We start from the raw sequence: 20,083 nt of genomic DNA, 5'->3' as shown, positions 1-20,083 counted from the left end.
GCCACTGAGATGAACTTTAGAAAAAAAAAAGCACAAACTCTATAATATAGAAGTTGTTTTTTTCTGTCTACCGGGTCTTGCCACACACACTGCATCCTTAGGAAGTAGGCACACACTGTGAATGCCAAGGTTGCAGCACAATAGACACTATTCCGCTTCCTCTGTGAGTATGATGTAATCGAGGACTAACTAGTTTATTTTATTTTATTTTATTATTTTTTATTCTACAGTTTATTTTATTGTTTACTTCATTTTTAATATTTTTACTTTTGTATTTTGACAATATTGTAGCCCTTTGTGTTTATTTATTAACTTTAAGGATTTTATTTGTATTATTCTTTTTAAATTCTTATTTATTTAAATTTTAATTTCTTATCTTATTTAATTTATATATTTATTTTCCTATACATTTTGTACACATCCATCATTTCTTATTTAAATCTTATTTAAATTTTAATTATGATCATAATTAAAAAAATGTATTATATTGCTTGTTTTATTTAATTATTAACAAATTATGAACTATTCCAACTATTTTATTTTATTTATTGTTTCTTATTTTTTATTATTTTCTATTTATTTTTAATTTTTTATTTACTGTTTATTTTTTATTTACTGTTTAACTTTTTTGTATTTTGACAATATTGTAGCTTATTGTATTTATTAACTTTAAGAGATTTTATTTGCATTATTCTTCATTTGAATTCTTAATAATTTTATTTATTTTTTCTTTAAAATTGTGTACACATTTATCAATCCTTATTTAAATCTTATTCGAATTCAAAATCTTTATCATGTTGCTTGTTTTAACTAATTATTAATTATTAACAAATTATTACTCTTCCAACTATTTTATTTTATTATTTTTGTATTTATTTATTTTTATTTTATAATTTTTTATATATTTTTTACAAAAGTTTATTTTATTGTTTACTTTATTTTCAATATTTAAACTTTTTTTCCCGATAGTATTGTAGTTTATTTTATTCATTTATTAACTTGTTATTTTATTTTAATTCTTAATTATTTTATTTTATTTAAAGATTTATTTATTTTTTAATTTGTACACTTCATTCTTTATTTTAATTTTATTGAAATGATTAATCATAATTAACATTAATCATACTTTTAAATTTTCATTTGTTGCTTGCTTTTAATTAATTACTAATAAATTATGAACTATTTAAGTGTTTCATTATTATGCTTTATTTTTATTCTTTGTTTAAGCATTTTCGTTTTTATTTTTTTAATCATATTTTTCCAAGTAAATCCACATACTTTTTTTTTCTTTTCATTTTTGCAAATGTGTAATGAGACCCTACACATTTATTTCACCACAAGCTCTTTATCTTGCTAACCATATCTCTTTTACCATTTAATATGTCTTCATTTTTCTTTTTACAATGATTACTGACTCTATAATTACAGTCTTTATCGGGATCAAGCATGATTTGATTTGACCCTCATGACATGCCATTTCTGTAGTGCTTGATCCTTGCCTGACTTTGTTTTAGATGAGATACTACTGCCTTTTAAGAGACGCTACAGATGAAACATGGATAAAGATGGCCAAGTACATTGTTTGTCCTGTCAACACATGATACAGCCCCTTTTTAAGATCCCTCTGATGAAATTGGCAACTCTTACATTAAAAATGGAGATGGATCTTTCTGCTGATGAAGCTCTTAATGGGAGTTTGGGAGGAGTGTGTAATGATGCTTATTATGGCAAGGCCATAAAGAAAAATAGTATGTACACCACTACTTACATCACTTGTTCCATAAATTCATTCAGCGCCCTCTTTTCCAGCTTAAATGTACATTTACTTAATATTGTGTAGCTTGATCATAAAAGATTGTGAGGATCATTGAAGGATTGATCCATTAGTGAACCATTGTGAACTTGAATTTAGGTTACTCCAGGACTGACCCTATATATTATACAATTTTATGTTATATTAATTTATCACAATTTTAAATTCAGCAAAACGAAAAGCTCCATACTGTTAAAAAAAAAAAAAAATTCTAATTTGGAAAAGAACAGCCACAGTTACTCTTTTCCGCATGGCTTAAAGGCTATAAACACTTGAACTGAAGCCTGAAAGTGTTTTGATAGGAATTACTTTGTGTATCTTGGGTGTAATTTACAAAAACGCTTGGTTTATTTTACATGTCATTTGCATTCATGGTTGTTTGACAAATTTATTTTGAGTTCAAAGCATTCGATCTTAACAAAACATTTATTATAATAATAGCTAAAGAGACAGATTGATAATTATATGATGAATGAATTGTGATGAGAGATGGTGAACAAACTAAATACTTAAGAAATATGTTTGCTGTTTGCTCTACTTGTTTTAAAGGAGCTGAAACAACACAATTCTTGCATTTTTTTGGGACAACTGAATTGTTTTATGTTCAATCAACCTAAGTTAGTAAAAACTAATAAGTTAACTTAATTCCTTCATGTTGTTACAACACAAATCTAAGGTGTGAAACCCAGCATTTTCTACAGTGAAGGACTGATGATGGATGAATAGTTAATTGGATTATGGATGTATGCTTGATAGGGAAAGAGCTGAATTGATGGAAGGATGGACAGATGGACAGGATGGATGGATGGATGGATGGATGGATGGATGGATGGATGGATGGATGGATGGATGGATGGATGAATGGATGGATGGATTGATGGACGGATAGATGGATGGATGGATGGATGGATGGATTAATTAATCAAATAGAATAGAATAGATGGATAGATACATGAATAGAATAGAATAGAATAGAATAGAATAGAATAGAATAGAATAGAATAGATGGATAGATACATGAATAGAATAGAATAGAATAGAATAGAATAGAATAGAATAGAATAGAATAGATGGATAGATACATGAATAGAATAGAATAGAATAGAATAGAATAGAATAGAATAGATGGATAGATACATGAATAGAATAGAATAGAATAGAATAGAATAGAATAGAATAGAATAGAATAGAATAGAATAGATGGATAGATACATGAATAGAATAGAATAGAATAGAATAGAATAGAATAGAATAGATGGATAGATACATGAATAGAATATAATAGAATAGAATATAATAGAATAGAATAGATGGATAGATACATGAATAGAATAGAATAGAATAGAATAGAATAGAATAGAATAGATGGATAGATACATGAATAGAATAGAATAGAATAGAATAGAATAGAATAGAATAGAATAGATGGATAGATACATGAATAGAATAGAATAGAATAAAATAGAATAGATGGATGGATGATAGACAGATGGATGGATGAATACAAGAATAAATAGAATAGATGGATAGATACATGAATAGAATAGAATAGAATAAAATAGAATAGATGGATGGATGATAGACAGATGGATGGATGAATACAAGAATAAATAGAATAGATGGATAGATACATGAATAGAATAGAATAGAATAGAATAGAATAGAATAGAATAGAATAGATGGATGGATGGATGATAGACAGATGGATGGATGGATACAAGAATAAATAGAATAGAATAGAATAGAATAGAATAGATGGATGGATGATAGACAGATGGATGGATGGATACAAGAATGAATAGAATAGAATAGAATAGAATAGAATAGAATTGGATGGATGGATGGATGGATGGATGGATGGATGGATGGATGGATAAATTAATATAATAGAATAGAATAGATGGGTGGATGATGGATGGATGGATAAATAATAAAATAGAATGGATGGATGGATGGATGGATGGATGGATGGATGGATTGATGGGTGATGGATAGATGGATAAATTAATGGAATAGAATAGAATAGATGGGTGGATGGATGGATGGATAAATTAATAGAATAGAATAGAATAGAATAGAACAGAACAGAATAGAATAGAATAGAATAGGATGAATGAATGGATGGATGGATGGAATAGAATAGAATAGAATAGAATGGATTGATGGATGGAATAGAATAAAATAGATTGATGGATGGATAAATTAATAAAATAGAATAAAATAGAATAGAATAAAATAGAATAGAATGGATGGGTATATGATGGATGGATGGATAAATTAATAGAATAGAATGGATGGATTGATGGATGGATGGATGGATGGATGGATTGATGGATGATGGATAGATGGATAAATTAATGGAATAGAATAGAATAGAATAGATGGGTGGATGGATGGATGGATGGATAAATTAATAGAATAGAACAGAATAGAATAGAACAATAGAACAGAATAGAATAGGATGGATGGATGGATGGATGAAATAGAATAGAATAGAATAGATTGATGGATGGAATAGAATAGAATAGATTGATGGATGGATAAATTAATAGAATAGAATAGAATAGAATAGAATAGAATAGAATAGAATAGAATAGAATAGAATAGAATAGAATAGAATAGAATAGAATAGATGGATGGATGGATAGATGGATTAATGGATTGATGTATGGATAGATAGATAGGTAGATAGATAGACAGAGACAGACAGATAGATAGATAGATAGATAGATAGATAGATAGATAGATAGATAGATAGATAGATAGATAGATAGATAGATAGATAGATGGATGGATGGATGGATGGATGGATGGATGGATGGATGGATGGATGGATGGATGGATGGGAGATTTATAAATAGACGGATGGATGGACAGACAAACAGTAAGAGAGGAAGAGGAAAAATTAAAAAGATTATATTGTTATATTTGACTGACACATTTGACTGAATTTGCACCCCGAGTTTGAACCCTTCACCCTCCAGTATTCAATCACAGCATCCAATCAGCATCTCCATCCACCCAGATCGCTCATTCATAAGCTTTTCATCCCACTTGTGCCCTTCACTCACTCCATCATTCTTTAAACTTTTCTAAAGAGTCATTTTTTCTGGTCAGTGGTGAGCTGACCGAATATTTTTTAGTTCAGTGGGCAGAGAGCATGTGCCCGCAAACCAGACCTGCGCCTCCCCTGGACCAAACCCAAACCCTGACGCATAAATGAATCATAATATAACCCTCCTGTGATTTACACATGCATTTGCCTCTGTTTGTCAAGCTTGTTCCATTTGCACTGAATTAAATCGGTGTTTGAACTCAGGTCGAAAGGGTTTGTTTTTTTCACAGTGTGTGTGTGTGTGTTCCCACAGAGTGAGCCAGGATGAGGTCTGGACGCCTCTGAAATGCATTACTGAGAACTGGTGAATGAGCAGCACACCACAGAGCGCTGGTTTGTGGTTTTATTCAATTAAGGTGTGTTTGTGAAGGCATGTTTAAACATTGGTTCTGTGTGGCGGAGGATGAAAGTGTAGTTTGACATATGAATCTGAGTGAACTGGCTCACAGACACACACACACACACACACGCCTGTTGGTATTGGTGGTTTATGAGGACTCTCCTAGGCGTAGTGTATTTTATACTGTAAAAAAGCTTATTATATGATCTTACCCAACTCCTACTCTTAAACCCAACCCTTACATGAAACCTGTGGCAAATTTTTAAAGTAAAAGACTGGTAAGTATCATTTTTAAGAGCATTTTGAATTATGAGGACACAAGGCATGTCCGTGTAAACCAGTATAATAGAGTACAGCTTGGTCATACCTATGTCATTATACAAATTTCTGTCTTTGTAAATCCCTAAAACCGTGTGTGTGTGTGTGTGTGTGTGTGTGTGTGTGTGTGCGTGCTTGCGTTTGTGCGTGCGTGCGTGTGTGTGTGTTAGTAGCTGATTCAACCTCTTCCATCCACATATAACAAATAAAAACGTGCAAGTAAAGTTAGAGACAGGAAAGAAGCAAATACCACATTAGATTACAGTTTTCATTTATTTTCACAAGTGTCAATAGAAATATAAGCTCCGTAATGTTAGTAATTGTGACCACTTGGTTCAGTCCAGATGCATTTGGTTGAATAGAAACCAAAAGCAATCAGGTTAAGCAATCAGTAGATGATAGAAGTAGTGTATAATTGTATAAATGGTAGTTAGTAAAGAAAGCTAAAAAAAAAAATGGTAGCCATTGACTATCAGTGGCAAATGTCAATGGTTATAGGCTTTACAAAAATGGAGTTTTGATTGAGCTATCTCTTTAAGAATGTCAAAAAAATATACATCTTTGTACATTTTTACAATTCTGCAATCATTGCAATAAATAATAATTAAAAAGTTATTGTTAAAGTAATATCAATGCGTTTTTTTTTTCATTTATTCTTTAGATTTTTTTTTATTAAAATGATTACAGTGTCAGATTTTGGATGGATGGATAGGTACGAAGATGGATGGATGGATTGACAGATGGCAAGAAAATGGCAAGACAGACAGACAGAGGGATGGACGGATGGATGGACGGACGGATGGATGGATGGATGGAGAAATATCTGGAGCGATGGAAGGATGGACAGATGAATAGTATGAATAGTGAGGGAAGTAGAGAAGTCAAGAGAGAGATAATTGGATGGATCGACTGATGGATGGATAGATAGATTAACAGGTGGCTGGATGGATGGATAGATAGATAGATAGATAGATAGATAGATAGATAGATAGATAGATAGATAGATAGATAGATAGATAGATAGATAGATAGATAGATAGATAGATAGATTGATAGATGATATATATATATATACAGACAGACAAATAAGCTATGTGCCTGTGCACATTTGAATAATGTCGGGCTAAAAATAGGTTCGGGCTTTATGAAGTTGTCAATCAAAACGTACCTGTCAGGCTCAGGCCAAATTCTGTAGGGCTTATGCCCTATCCGGCCTAACTTTTACGGCCTGATTACAGCTCTACTCTGGATTGCCCTTATACATCTGTTTGCTCCTGTGTTGATCACGGCTTGCCTGACCATTCTGTTAATAAAACCCTGCATTTGGATCCTTATCACCTTTGTCAGTGTCACATCCCTGGTTACAGAGTGAGCTATCTCTTTAAGAATGACAAAAAATGTTACGTCTTTGGACATTTTTACAATTCTACAATCATTGTAATAAAAAATTAATTGTAATGTTATTGTTAAAGTAATATGACTATGTGTTTTTCCATTTATTCTTTTAATATTTTTATTGAAATGATTACAGTGTCTTAGATTTTGTCTATTTTTAACACCCCCAAAAAATATCTAACTCAAATCAATTATCTTTTATATAAATGTGCTTTAGTGATTATATACAAATTACAAACAGCTGAAACATAATGGCTTCCCCTCTTGAAGGTCCAACACATTTCACGTCCTCGCCCTCATGTATACAAGACCTCAGTGATGGTGACTCATAATATTTCATTCTGCCAAAGCACAACGGCCTCAATAAAACTTCACTTCTTATTTTGAAAGTTGACAAAGAGTTTGAGCGTCCACGATTCTCATATAAAACCTGTTTTCACAGCTGCAGAAAGAAAATGGAACAGAAAAGAGAAGAAAAAAAAAACGAACTTTGGGAAGATGTCTAAACTCTGCTTTGAGTTATTTGGAGCGAAGATGAAGACCTGTGAATGCTGAAGGTGAGAGGCAGAGGAGAGAACTTTTTCTCATATATATGCTAATGAGAGAGACGGGACACCGGCTCCACCGCTGGCTTGTCAGGAGGCTTTTTTTAATGTCATATCTTGTCACAGCATAAGGTTTCTATTGAGGCTGTGAGATTACTACATGTTCTCTCATTAATTCAGCTATTTAATCTGCCGTACTGTGTTGTGTGTGTGCTGGACGTATAGGAAAGTTCTAGAGTGTGTGTGTCCGTCACTGAAGAATACTTGTAGTTTGATGCTGATCCATACAGAATTTGGGCTCACACTTTAATATGAGGCTTTATTAGTTAATGTATTTAATAACATAAATTAAGATCGAACAATACAGCATTTATTAATCATAGTTCATCATTTATTAATGCACTATTAAAATTGAATGTTGCACTTGTTAATATTAGATAATCACTGTGAGATCAAATGAATGAACAACTTCATTTGCATTAACTATCATTAACAAACATGAATACATGCTTTAATAAATGCATTGTTCGTTGTTTATGTTAGTAAATACATTAACTTAGATTAACTAGAACAACCTTAGTACAAAGTCTTACAAAATCTGGTTGCACTATATTTTATAGTCTTCTTTTACATGCACATACTGTGTAATTAGCATAGTCATTACATAAACTGCATAATAACAAGGTACTACCATCTTAACCCATGTAATTACATTTAAGAACACATATGAATACAAGTACTTTAAAATAAAGCACAACCCTCAATTTATTCAATATTTAATTGAGCTGGGAAAAGACTTCTAATGGGTTCTAGATGTGGATTTTTGTCTAAGTGATTTGATCATAATGGCTTGTTTATTGGCTTGACTTTCATGCCCACTTGTGTTCAGATTTCATTACACTCTTCTTTCCTTCTCAAGCATTTTGTAGAAATAAAAGGAATGATAATAGATAGCAAAATAGATAAGCTCAAAACCGTTCCTGGATTTAATTAAAACAAGAATGACTAACAATAATAATACAAAATTTGAGTTGTAAGTTGGTTACAAAAAACATTAGTTCAAAATTTTAGGTTTAAATGACAGACAGATTGATTGAATGATTGATTGATTGATTGATTGATTGATTGATTGATTGATTGATTGATTGATTGATTGATTGATTGATTGGGTACATTTTAAACTGAACCTAAACTGGCACACTCAGAAGAACCATAATATTAATATTAAATCTTAAAAAAGGAGTAAACTAGGTGCCCTTTTGTTAGTTCATGTTAACTTACAGTACTTTAACTAATGTTAACAAGCCTTTGGATATTAATAATGCATTAGTAAATGTTGAACTATGATTTATAAATGCTGTACAAGAGTATTAATAATTAGTTAATGATAGTTGATTCATAACTAACGGTAACTAATGGACTATTGTTCTAAAGTGTTTCCATTGATTGATTGATTGATTGATTGATTGATTGATTGATTGATTGATTGATTGATCAAATGCTGATATGCATGTAATATAGTGTTGGTCTGGAGCAGGTATGTTAAATGCACTTAATATTTTACAAAATAATTCATTCATTCATTTTCCTTTGGCTTAGTCCCTTATTAATCAGTGGTCGCCACAGTGGAATGAACCGCCAACTATCCCAGCATATGTTTTATGCAGCAAATGCCCTTCCAGCTGCAACCCAGTACTGGGAAACACCCATACACCCATTCATCTATAGTGCATGTCTTTGGACTGTGGGAAGCACCCAGAGGAAACCCACACCAGCATGAGAAGAACATGCTAATTCCACACAGGAATGCCAACTGGCCCTGCCGGGGCTCAAACCAGTGACCTTCTTGCTTTAAGGCGACAATGGCAACCACTGAGCCACCATGTCGCACATACAAAATAATTCATAATTAAAAAATAAATGAACTGGTAAAATCAACAGCCCCAATATTTACTATATAATTTTAAGTTCAATTCTAATATAAGATCACTGACTCTCACCAAGCACATTGCAATATTTGTTCATGACCTCTTTGTTTTAAGTTTGTGAGATTATGAATAGCACATCAATCTCTCATAAACGCTCGTTTTTTCAGCGATATTCATTGTTGTGAAGGAAGTGTGTTAACACTGACCCAAAAATTCTTCGCATTAAGAAGCCAGAAAGCTCTTTGCAGAGCTTGCCACTGTATTTTCTTCCTCGTTAATGTCAAGGAACTACAGCATGTGACTGAGTTAGATTTTTTTTGTGTCTCCAGAAAGCAGGTATTCCCCTGAGAGAAACCCTGAGAGCGGTGTTTATTTACAAGCGCTAATAGCTCTAATGCCTCTTGAGTGATTCAAATGGCTGATGTGATATGTGGTCTTTGATTGGGTACAAATAGAGCTCTATTCAACAAAACCTCTTAAGCACAGAGACAAGAGTGACTTTCAGACCTCCACGAATTGAGAAAGCGTACAGGATGGCATCCAAATCTCAGAGCACCTGAGGGAAACCAGGACGGCAGACTAATTGAGAGCATTAGTGGCGAGATGGACTGCGAGGAACAATTGCTGCTTTTTACAGTATTTTTGTGAGGGTACACAAGGTTGGATGAAGCTGGACAGGAATAGAGATCTTTTGTCTGTTTGTTCAGATCACTGGAGGACATCTTCAGAGTGAGATGAGAAAATGAAGCTGTTTGCTGCAAAAGATATGTAATTTTTTTAATAATGTTTGTATTAAGCTCAAAATGGCGAATACAAATGTGAAAGATACTGTACAGTAAATTGGATTACATTTGCTCAATGTGTATGTGTGTTTTGTAACAACTTCAAATACAGTGCCAGTGTAATTCAATGGGATGTATTTCACATGTAGGAGTAAATTTAGTTTCAAAAGGTGTTCCTGTAACTAAAAATGTTCCTGTTTTCTATAATGTGGCCATGTCTAAAAACAAAAATCATTTTATAGGAACTACAAAACGGTTCCTGCTGTGAAAAAGTGTCCGGGTGAGGAGTTTGGACATAAAAGTGGCCCATACAAGTCTCCTGAAGCAATGCAAAAGCATCATAATCAGTAAATGGACGTATAGGAACCATTAGTGTATGATCTGATGTCAAACAAAATTCAGTACTTTATTAATATGTCATGTTTAATTGTTCGTAAACATTTATTTTGTTCTCAGGGATTCAATCACAGGTCAGCTAAGACATATTATTCCATTGTTGTTCTGTATCTGTTCAACAAAACAGGAACAAATAGGAAGATATTTTGAAGAATTTTGGAAACCAGTATTTGATTTACAGTGCATAACCAACCTACATGAATGTCAATAAAAGTGGGCCTTTTTTATATAGTAAATTTAAAATAAATGTGGGTGTCATGGTGGTGCAGTGGGTAGCAAAGAAAGAAGGGTGCTGGTTCGAGCCTCGGCAGGGTCAGTTGGCATTTCTGTGTGGAGTTTGCATGTTCTCCCTGTGTTCGCGTGGGTTTCCTCCGGGTGCTCTGGTTTCCCCCACAGTCCAAACACATGTGCTATAGGTGAATTTGGTAGGCTAACTTGTCCATAGTGTATGTGTGTGAATGAGTGTTTATGGATGTTTCCCAGTGATGGGTTGCAGCTAGAAGGGCATCCACTGCGTAAAAAATATGCTGGATAAGTTGGCTTTTCATTCCACTGTGGTGACCCCAGATTAATAAAGGAACTAAGCCAAAAATTAATAACTGAATAAAACAAAAGATAAGTAAAACTCCTAATTTGAAACTCTGCAGTTTAAGTGAAACTTTTAAGTAGTTTAAAACAGAATATTGTATATTTTAAATATAACTTGAAAAAAATATGCACAATATAAAAAAGTGTACTGTTTTTGTGTACTTTCATTTACATGACCAACCGAGACAATACATTATTTCAGACTACTTCATATTCAACTAAATTTTCACTGTACACTTTCAGAATTAAAGGTACAAAACCTGTCATTGAGGCACTACCTTTTTAAAAGGTACACTTTTGTAACTTACAGGTGCATATTGATACTTTAAAGGTACAATTATGCACATTTAGGGTAGACTTTTGCACAATCCAGGCTCATTATTGATACAAACCCCTGGATACATTCCTGGACAGTGTGAAATATGTCCCTTTTTTTGCAGTTTTTGTTTCCACGAACCCACCAGAAGGTGCTGTGTATTTTCGGGAGTGCCATTTGCGCCTGCTCTTCTCGCGCAAATCCTAGGCCACTGTCAAGTGACTGAATAACCGACCAATAACCCAACCAACCCCCTTCCCTAAACCTAACAGAGTGTTTTCAAAAGCAATCCAGAAAAAGAAAAGCCCTTGTGGCTGCTTTATTTTTGCCATGTTTTTAGATCTTAAAACTTTCTCACCCTGTTATTTACTTTATTCATTTATTAATTTATGTTTTGCCCTTATTTTAGTTTTACCTGCTTTCTGGAACTGTTCTTCACTGGACTCAAACACCTTCATCGCGATTATCTCCTCTCTGCATCTCAAGTCCGCTAACGTACGTGGCACGCCACTGAGCAAACTGGGTAACAGCAGAAAAACCATCCACATGCATCCGAAGCCATACAAAGCTCTGGCTACATAATTGACGCTCTCTAGAAATATATACAGGGATACGTTTTCACAACGAGCTTGTGTTGCTTTTGCACCTTTAAGTTATGGGACGATGTATTTGTTTTGTACGTTTTAGGTATTATTATCAACATTTAAGGTACTAATCTGGACTTATTAGGTACAAAAGTGTAGGCTACCTTTTGAAAATGTAAGGCCACATTGACAGATTTTATATTTCTGACAGTGTAAAAGATTACTCCCATAATAAATCAATAATAAGTCAATGGAAAAGCATAAATGAATATAAATACTGTTAAATTCATCTTTATTTCTATAGCACTTTTACAATGTAGATTCTGTCAAAGCAACCTAAAGGTGAAGTTCTAGTAAATTAAAACTGCTTAACTTCAGTTTTCACAGTTCAGTTTAGTTCAGTTCAGTGTACTGTAAATGTAAATACACCCATGAAACACAAGTTATTGACGAGCAATATTTTAAAACCAAAGTTTTTTAGTGGCTCTCCTGCACATAAGAGCTGTATGTTGTCTCCCCACCTCCGCTGTGGGTGAAGGTGTCAGGTTATTAACCCCTGAGGTAATCACAGCGTGAGCTCTTGTGACTAAAGTGTCATTATCATCCACAGTTCATAGATACAACAACACCTGGAGCCTTGGGGCTTGAGCGCACCACAGGAACGCAGGCCTATTATTTCGACAGTCATGAAACGCTCTCCGACGATATTTCTGCAGGTCGAGCCCTAGAGGGGAGATTCGATGTCAATACAGCAAACCGGATAAAAGACAATGGCGTGGTGGAAACAAGTTCACAGGCTCAATCAGACTCCACATACAGTCTTGACATCTGAAATGCCTTTTATTTGCACATAAAGGACAGGGTGAAGGGCTCCTGGACAGTTGTGTAGACCTGCCTCCTCCAGAAGCCCTCGCTGAAAAGAGAAGTTGTCCAAGTTGTCAAGAGTTCGCCCGGAGGGAGACAAAGTCGGTCTGCTTTCATTTGCAGACATCTTCCATTTGACCTCTGCCAAGTCGGCTTTGAAAACAGTTTTATTGCAGGTCGAATGGTTTGACGCCGCTGAAAGGGACAGATTCGCCTTCATTCTCCGCTTCTGTCCATTCAGCCTCTTCCCCAATCTCACCGGCAGGCTGCATTGTGACAATTTTGCAGAGAACGTAGATTAAATGGGAGGCTAATAAAGAATGTGGGCCGACGAGGTGCAGCAATGCGAAGCCTGAAATTAGCTTTTTCAAATTTTTTTTTTTTTGAGGGGGGGACAATAGTGACTTGGGTTTTCATTAGTCGTTTTGAGTTGAAGGTTTTCAAATAACTTCATGATGTCAGAGACAAAGATGTATAGGGCTCTGTAAACTGACAGGACACTTCAGTCATGCTGATGGCCCAGTTTTTTTCTTCCTTTCTGAACATCCTATAGATTCTGCTGACCATGAAGGAAACTTTAGTGTAGTTGGTAGTTTTAAAACTTGCCTGTAAATGGGAAATTTGCTGATTAAACATCAATTTTTCAACCGTGAGACATATTGAATGTATATTAAACAAAAATTTAAGAAGCATATTAAAAAAATCTAAATAATCAATGATTTCTGAGTTTGCATAATTTTCAACCCAGATTCATTTTGAAGACGTACCTCTATATACATTTCTGTAGATCGCGAAATACATCCCAGAAGGTACTTTTTTTTTTTCAGTTTTTGTTTTCGCAAACCCAAGGCCGCTGTCTATGCTTTATCAAAATTCTTTCATGATTGCCATCGCGCCTGCTGTTCTCGTGTTCACCCACCAGGGACCACTGTTGACAGACTGTTTGACTGACTGACCGATCGACTGACCCAACCTCCTGCTTCCCTAAACCCAACCAATTTCATTGACTGACCCGCCCATCCACTTCCCTAAACTCAAGCAACACTTTTCAAAAGCAATCCAGAAAAATAAAAGCCCTTGTCTGATGTTTTCAGATTTTACCACATTCTCACCCTGGTATTTACTGATTTATTTTTTCACTTCTGTTTTTGTCTTACCTGCTTTCTGGAATCGTTCTTCACCGGACTTGAACTCCGTCGTCATAGTCAACTCCTCTCTGCGTCTCAAATCTACTTACGTACATGGCAAGCTAACGGGACAAATTGGTTACAGCAGGTAAGCCGTCCATATGGAGGTAAGCGGTCAGCTGCTAAGGGCGAAAAAGGAATGACGGCATACGGCCAGTAGCGTTTGTTTCAAAAATTAAATGCAGCCATACATACTTTTGGCTACATAAATTGCACTCTTCAGAAATGTACATAGGGCTACATTTTCCGAATGTGCCTATGTTGATAATTTTACTTAAATTGATGATTATTAAAAGGGCTTAAAAGGGTTAGTAAAATATCTCCATTCAGTGCTATTTATAGATTTATTTACTATTTAATAGAGGATGCATTTACTATAATTGGACTGAAGTGACAAAAAATACTTTTCTGCATTGATAACCATAAAATAATAGTTACAAAATAAATATAATAGTAGAAATTCTTCATAACTTATCTGTGGGATTACACTACCTGACAAAAGTCTTGTTGCCTATGCAACTTTTAGCAAGAAAAAATAATAATAACTTGACTTCTAGTTGATCATTTGGTATCAGACATGGCTTAAATAAAAGGTAAAGGCCTCTAGAACTTTGATGTGGAGGCTGGAGTGTAAGAAGGAGCGCTATCCTGCTGATGAATTTGCCCCTCTTGGGGTTTGTAATGTAATGGGCAGCACAAATGTCTTGATACCTCAGGCTGTTGATGTTACCATCCACTCTGCAGATCTCTTGCATGCCCCCATACTGAATGTAACCCCAAACCATGACTTTTCCTTTACCCAACTCGACTGATATCTATGTAAATCTTAGGTCTATGCGTGTTCCAGTAGGTCTTCTGCAGTGTTTTTGATGATTGGGATGCAGTTCAAACAGATGATTCATCTGAAAAATCCACCTTCTGCCACTTTTCCAAATGATCAACTAGAAGTCGAGTTATTATTTGATGCTCTTACAACTGGGATTGATGACAAGACTTGTCAGGTAGTTTATATTCAAACAGTTGAAGTCAAAATTATTAGCCTTTTTGTAAAAAATGATAACACCTCTTAAAAAATAATGTTGACAGTAAATAATTTTGTGTGTGTGTGTGTGTGTGTGTGTGTGTGTGTGTGTGTGTGTGTGTGTGTGTGTGTGTGTGTGTGTGTGTGTGTGTCTAACATATCAGGACAAGAATCTGTAAAATGACATAGGTATGACAGATATTACAAGAAGGTGGTGAAATATGACATTGCTGATGTCCTCTTTTCTCAAAAAGCTTATAAATCACACAGATTGAGGTTTTATTTTTCAGAAAGTAAAACCATACACAGTTTCCTATGGCTAGGGTGGGGTTATGGTAATACAAAATACAGTTTGTACAGTATAAAAACAATTGGAATGTCCCCACAATTCACAAAAACAAACATGCATGTATGTGTCTAAATTTGCCAACGCTGCATTATTAAAAGCATGTTATATTACTCTGCTTTGTCTGCTACAAAACCCATCTGGTTTTCTTCATTAGGTTTTCCCAAGCATTCCGCTTAGAATCACATGCATGCTGTGCGTCCCCATGTTCCTCTCACCTGTACTGAAGGAGACACTGTGGATCATTTGCATTAGATGAATGTGCTTCAACTACTGTTCCTACATCAAAGAGCGCAGCACCTCATTCCTGTCTCTCTGGAAAGAAGAAGACCAGTTACATGCAGATATACTCTCTAAATCTTGTGCAGGTAGTTGTTCAACCTTTAAGCTTCGGTATGCCTTTAATCTAAAAGCCTGTGTCATGTATTAACACGCAAAAGCATTGACTCCCTAATAGAAGAATGTGTTTCTGCTTACAGGCTGAGCTGAAGGGACTTGAAAACTGTATGTGCGTGTTTGTATGTGGTGTGCAAACGGTCGTGGATAAATTAGACCTGAGGCTCTCTAACTGTAATCACAGTGAATGGCTTATTAATAAGATTGTTGAAGTGAAGAGCTGATTGAATGAAAGAAGCAGCAGAACTGGATGTGATGATTCCAGGTTCAAACAGAACTGATGTTCGAAGCTTTTAGACTTACTGTCAGAGTAAAGGTATTTTTGTTTGCAGTTCCTCAAGTGAACGTTGAAAACTTGTTACTGTACGTCTTGCGCAATGTTCTGACCTTTAACATGTAAACAAATAAAATAGTTCAGCCATGGGAAACTTCCACTGTGTTCACTTATAGACTTTAATATGAGTGTCTTTTAGGTCATGAGTTGTAGATAAAGGTCCAGATGGATTTGCTCATTTGTCCTATTTTGATTGCTAATCCATTATAAATTCTGAAAATAACTCATTGATAAAGGTTTTAAGACCAAGCGGAATCCTGTGTTGGCCATCCGCAGAGAATTTGGGATGCCGAATTTGGCAACCCGTGACTTCTCGTTCTTGAGTGCACACCACACCAAATTCGACATCTCAAATTCTGACTGAGGAAAGTAGAATGTGTTGACCAGTTTGTTATTTGCCTAATAAATTTCAAAAGGTTAATTTTTTTTACCTTATTTATATATATATATATATATATATATATATATATATATATATATATATATATATATATATATATATATATATATATATATATATATATATCATCCAAAATTACATTTTAAGCAGAGAGTTCTTTGGAGGACGATCATACTGGTACAAAAGATGTCAAAGATATTAAATGTACGTCATAACCCAAGTAATTACACAATACCTAGTATACTCAGTAATTCATTTTATGCAAGTTATTTTAAAACTCAGGAGTTTACTCCGCCTAATGAAAGATGAATGTAATGGCATTCATAATCACCCGCGGAGCGCTTTACAGTCCAGCGCGTGGAAGACACTCATCGAGCAGCGCGCAGGGGGCGGTGCTCCTAGGTGAAATCTCCGCCCAGTGGGCGCGCCATATGCAAATGAGCAGCATTGCATCCACCTGCCAAGCTGTTTGGCCAGCATTTGAGGCGAGCGAATGAGTGCAGGCAGAGGCACGCTCGTGTTTGGAGCTATTCAGACGGACATTCACAGCGCTCAAGCCGCTCACGGACTTGTCAGGTGGTTTTTACGTTTCTTTAACGCTTTTTAGTTTGAGACCAAACGGGATTTTAAACCAACTCTACCAAATGAACACTACAGTAAAGAAGAGCACCGCGCTCAGGTGTTCAGAGAGATAAGGACTGTACTTCACTATACCTGCAGGACCTGGGACATAAAAAGACAAACATTTACAAAAAACAGACGTTTACTGGATTCACTCAGTGAGTTCAGGCTCAAGGTTCTTTTTGGACTGTTTTGGAGCGAGCAGGTAAACATTAAATGTATCACCTCTGTATTAACACTTGTGTTTTTTAGGAGCCAAATTGAGTTTGATTTCTAAATGCAACTTTTCATCTCTTATAACTTAATTGACTTCAGCCTCTTAGAAAGTTATATCGTTTAATGATTGTTTCACGATTTGACATTGTGTTGGCATAAATATGTACTCCCTGTTAATGAATAAAAAAGTCATTTAGTGAATTTCTGGATGTGGCTGCATGTTATCATTTAACTCATTGGTAACACTTTACTATAAGGTTCATTAGTTAATGCATTTACTAACATGAACTAATCATGAACAACACTTGTACAACATTTGTTAATCATATTTGAATATTTACTAATGCATTATTAACATTCAAGTCCATGCTTGTTAACATTAGTTAATGCACCATGAGTTAACATGAACTAATAATGAACTACTGTATTTTCATTAACTAACGTTTTTTAACATTAATAAATACTGTAGTAAATTTATTGTTCAGTGTTTGTTCATGTTAGTAAGTGCATTACTTAACATTAACTAATGAGACTTATTGTAAAGTGTGACCAACTCATTAAATGGATAGTTCACCTAAGAATGGAAATTGTCATCATTTACTTCACCCCTTTGCTTATTTAAAACCTTTTATGAATCTATTTATTCTGCTGAATGCAAAAGTAGATATTCTGAAACATTTGGAAATCATTTATTGACTTCCATATTTGTTTTCCTTACTATGCAAGTCAATGGTTGCAGATATTCAGCTTCTTTTTTCAAAATATCATCTTTTCTGTTCAACAGAAGAAAGAAATGCAAAGGCTTATAATAACTTGAGGCAAAGAAAATAGCGAGTACATTTTACTATCCATCTTGTTGAAGTATTGCATTTATGAATAAAAGTGTATTTTGACTGGTGACCATTCACTGAAAAAAAAATTCAAAGTTAATTCCTTGAATTTACTAAATGCTTTATTTGGGCTTAATTTAAACAAATAAATTAGATTGAATGTTCCTACATTTTAATTTGTTAGTTTAAATTTAACACAAGTTTTGCAGACTTTTTTTTTTTTAGTTTATCCTCTTTATCACCATTTTATGTCCATTTTGTTTTCAAGTTAGTTAATTGTTGACAAATCAAGTACAAATATAGTGTAGCTGCCTACGTTACATTATCCACAAAATTCTTGCACACTAAATTCTTTGCATAGTCTTTTATTTCTCTCAACTTTCTCGCTGTTCCTCAGTGTTTTTCTAACACAAATTACCCATATGCTGAGTTATCCGAGAGCTCCTGTGTGTATATAACAGTACAATAGGCTGTTAAGACCGAGTCAAAGTAGTTTATTTTCATTTGTCTGCTGGGTGACAGGAAAAAGAAACAAAATGCAACGTCTCCAGGGGCTCAGTGCATGTCTTCACAAAACAAACACAACAACATAAACAAACACAATAAATGCAGATGTGGGCTGTACATTGAAATTCCGCAGTGGCAAATGAGGCAAGAACATGTAGAAAACAAGATTTGCATGAAAATACTGTAAGTGAGACCAGTCAACCTGTTGATCAGTCATGAGACCTTATGATTGTTGACATTTTGTGAATGATGTGTACCGGGAAGGATGAATTTACAGTACAAGCCAAATCTCTCTTTAGAAAAGAGTAGCTGAAGAGACCATTTTGTTAATGTTATCAAAGTGTGAAGTTTTTTTTTTTTTTATTGTTTGACATATCATTTTGGGACAGTTGCCCAATTTCTCACATTGGAATGGTTCTAAAACTTTATATATCTTTCTTCTGATGAATACTGAAGGAGATAATTTGAAGAAAGCTGAAAACCTGTAACCATTGACTTCCATAGGAAAAACGAATTCTATTGAAGTCAATGGTTAGTTTCCAGATTTTTTTTCAATATATTATCTTTTATGTTAAACATAGGTCAAACATGTTTGGAACAAGTAAAGGGTGAGTATATGATGATCAAATTTGTGAACTATCTCTTTAAGATTGATTAAATTGCAGTTAATATTCATAACATGTCATAGTTGAGCCTTTTCCTCAAAAACAAAAGAGTTACTAGAGCCATCAAGTCATAATAAATCAAAGTGCAACTGAAAGAATGAGATTTAAACGCAACCCTGTGAATGTTTCTTGCTTTCCCACAATTCTCACAAAATATTTTGACTGTTCCTGAAAAAAATGTGCTAAAAGTCATCAATTCTGGTGGTCATGCATTGATCCGTTCTTTCAGTCTATTTGTGAGACTGCATTCATAACTGCTCGCCTCCAACAGCGTCTGTGTGCACTTGTGTTCATGTAATTGTTGTTTAATTTCACTGGCTTGTGTGAGGTAAAGAGGCAGAGAATTTAGATAAACAGCCGGACAGTTAACAAATTGCCTGCAAATAGCTGAGGTTTAAACAGCTGCTTCCACTCATAAACGCTCTGCGGCCAGGCAGCGCTTTTTTGGACTGATCATCTTCCGCTTCTACTGATTTACAATTTTTTCAAATATTGGCTTCTTCTTTTTCTTAAAAAGGAAAGAAAGTATAATGCATGCAGCTATGATCAATGTAAATACTATGTGGCTTTTGGGAA

The 20,083-nt window shown here is 34.4% G+C and overlaps 1 protein-coding gene and 1 long non-coding RNA gene across 23 annotated transcripts in view; both read left to right on the top strand.

Annotated features, from left to right (window-relative positions):
* LOC141376652 (uncharacterized) overlaps window positions 1-16,359 on the top strand; it is a 149,553-nt gene extending 133,194 nt beyond the window's left edge. For 6 of the 21 annotated variants that reach the window (XR_015502829.1, XR_015502811.1, XR_015502816.1 and 3 more), the window contains 2 exons: window positions 7,424-7,538; window positions 12,731-13,692. This is a non-coding gene — a long non-coding RNA (uncharacterized LOC141376652). Of the gene's footprint in view, window positions 1-5,181; window positions 5,285-7,423; window positions 7,539-11,945; window positions 12,094-12,730; window positions 13,693-15,695; window positions 15,907-16,017 lie in introns of those variants that run through there. The other 15 variants (XR_015502827.1, XR_015502810.1, XR_015502818.1 and 12 more) reach the window with 10 other exon arrangements.
* A 787-nt stretch (window positions 16,360-17,146) lies between these two features.
* sema3fb (sema domain, immunoglobulin domain (Ig), short basic domain, secreted, (semaphorin) 3Fb) overlaps window positions 17,147-20,083 on the top strand; it is a 125,456-nt gene continuing 122,519 nt past the window's right edge. For both annotated transcript variants that reach the window (XM_087274018.1, XM_087274017.1), the window contains exon 1: window positions 17,147-17,494. The gene's annotated coding sequence lies outside the window, so the exon portion shown is untranslated. The remainder of the gene's footprint in view (window positions 17,495-20,083) is intronic.

Source organism: Danio rerio, chromosome 11, assembly GCF_052040795.2.
Source record: "Danio rerio strain M-AB ecotype USA chromosome 11, GRCz13ab, whole genome shotgun sequence".
Classification (NCBI taxonomy): domain Eukaryota; kingdom Metazoa; phylum Chordata; class Actinopteri; order Cypriniformes; family Danionidae; genus Danio; species Danio rerio.
Note: the sequence above shows the minus strand (reverse complement) of the source record. Positions and strands in the feature narration are given on the sequence as shown.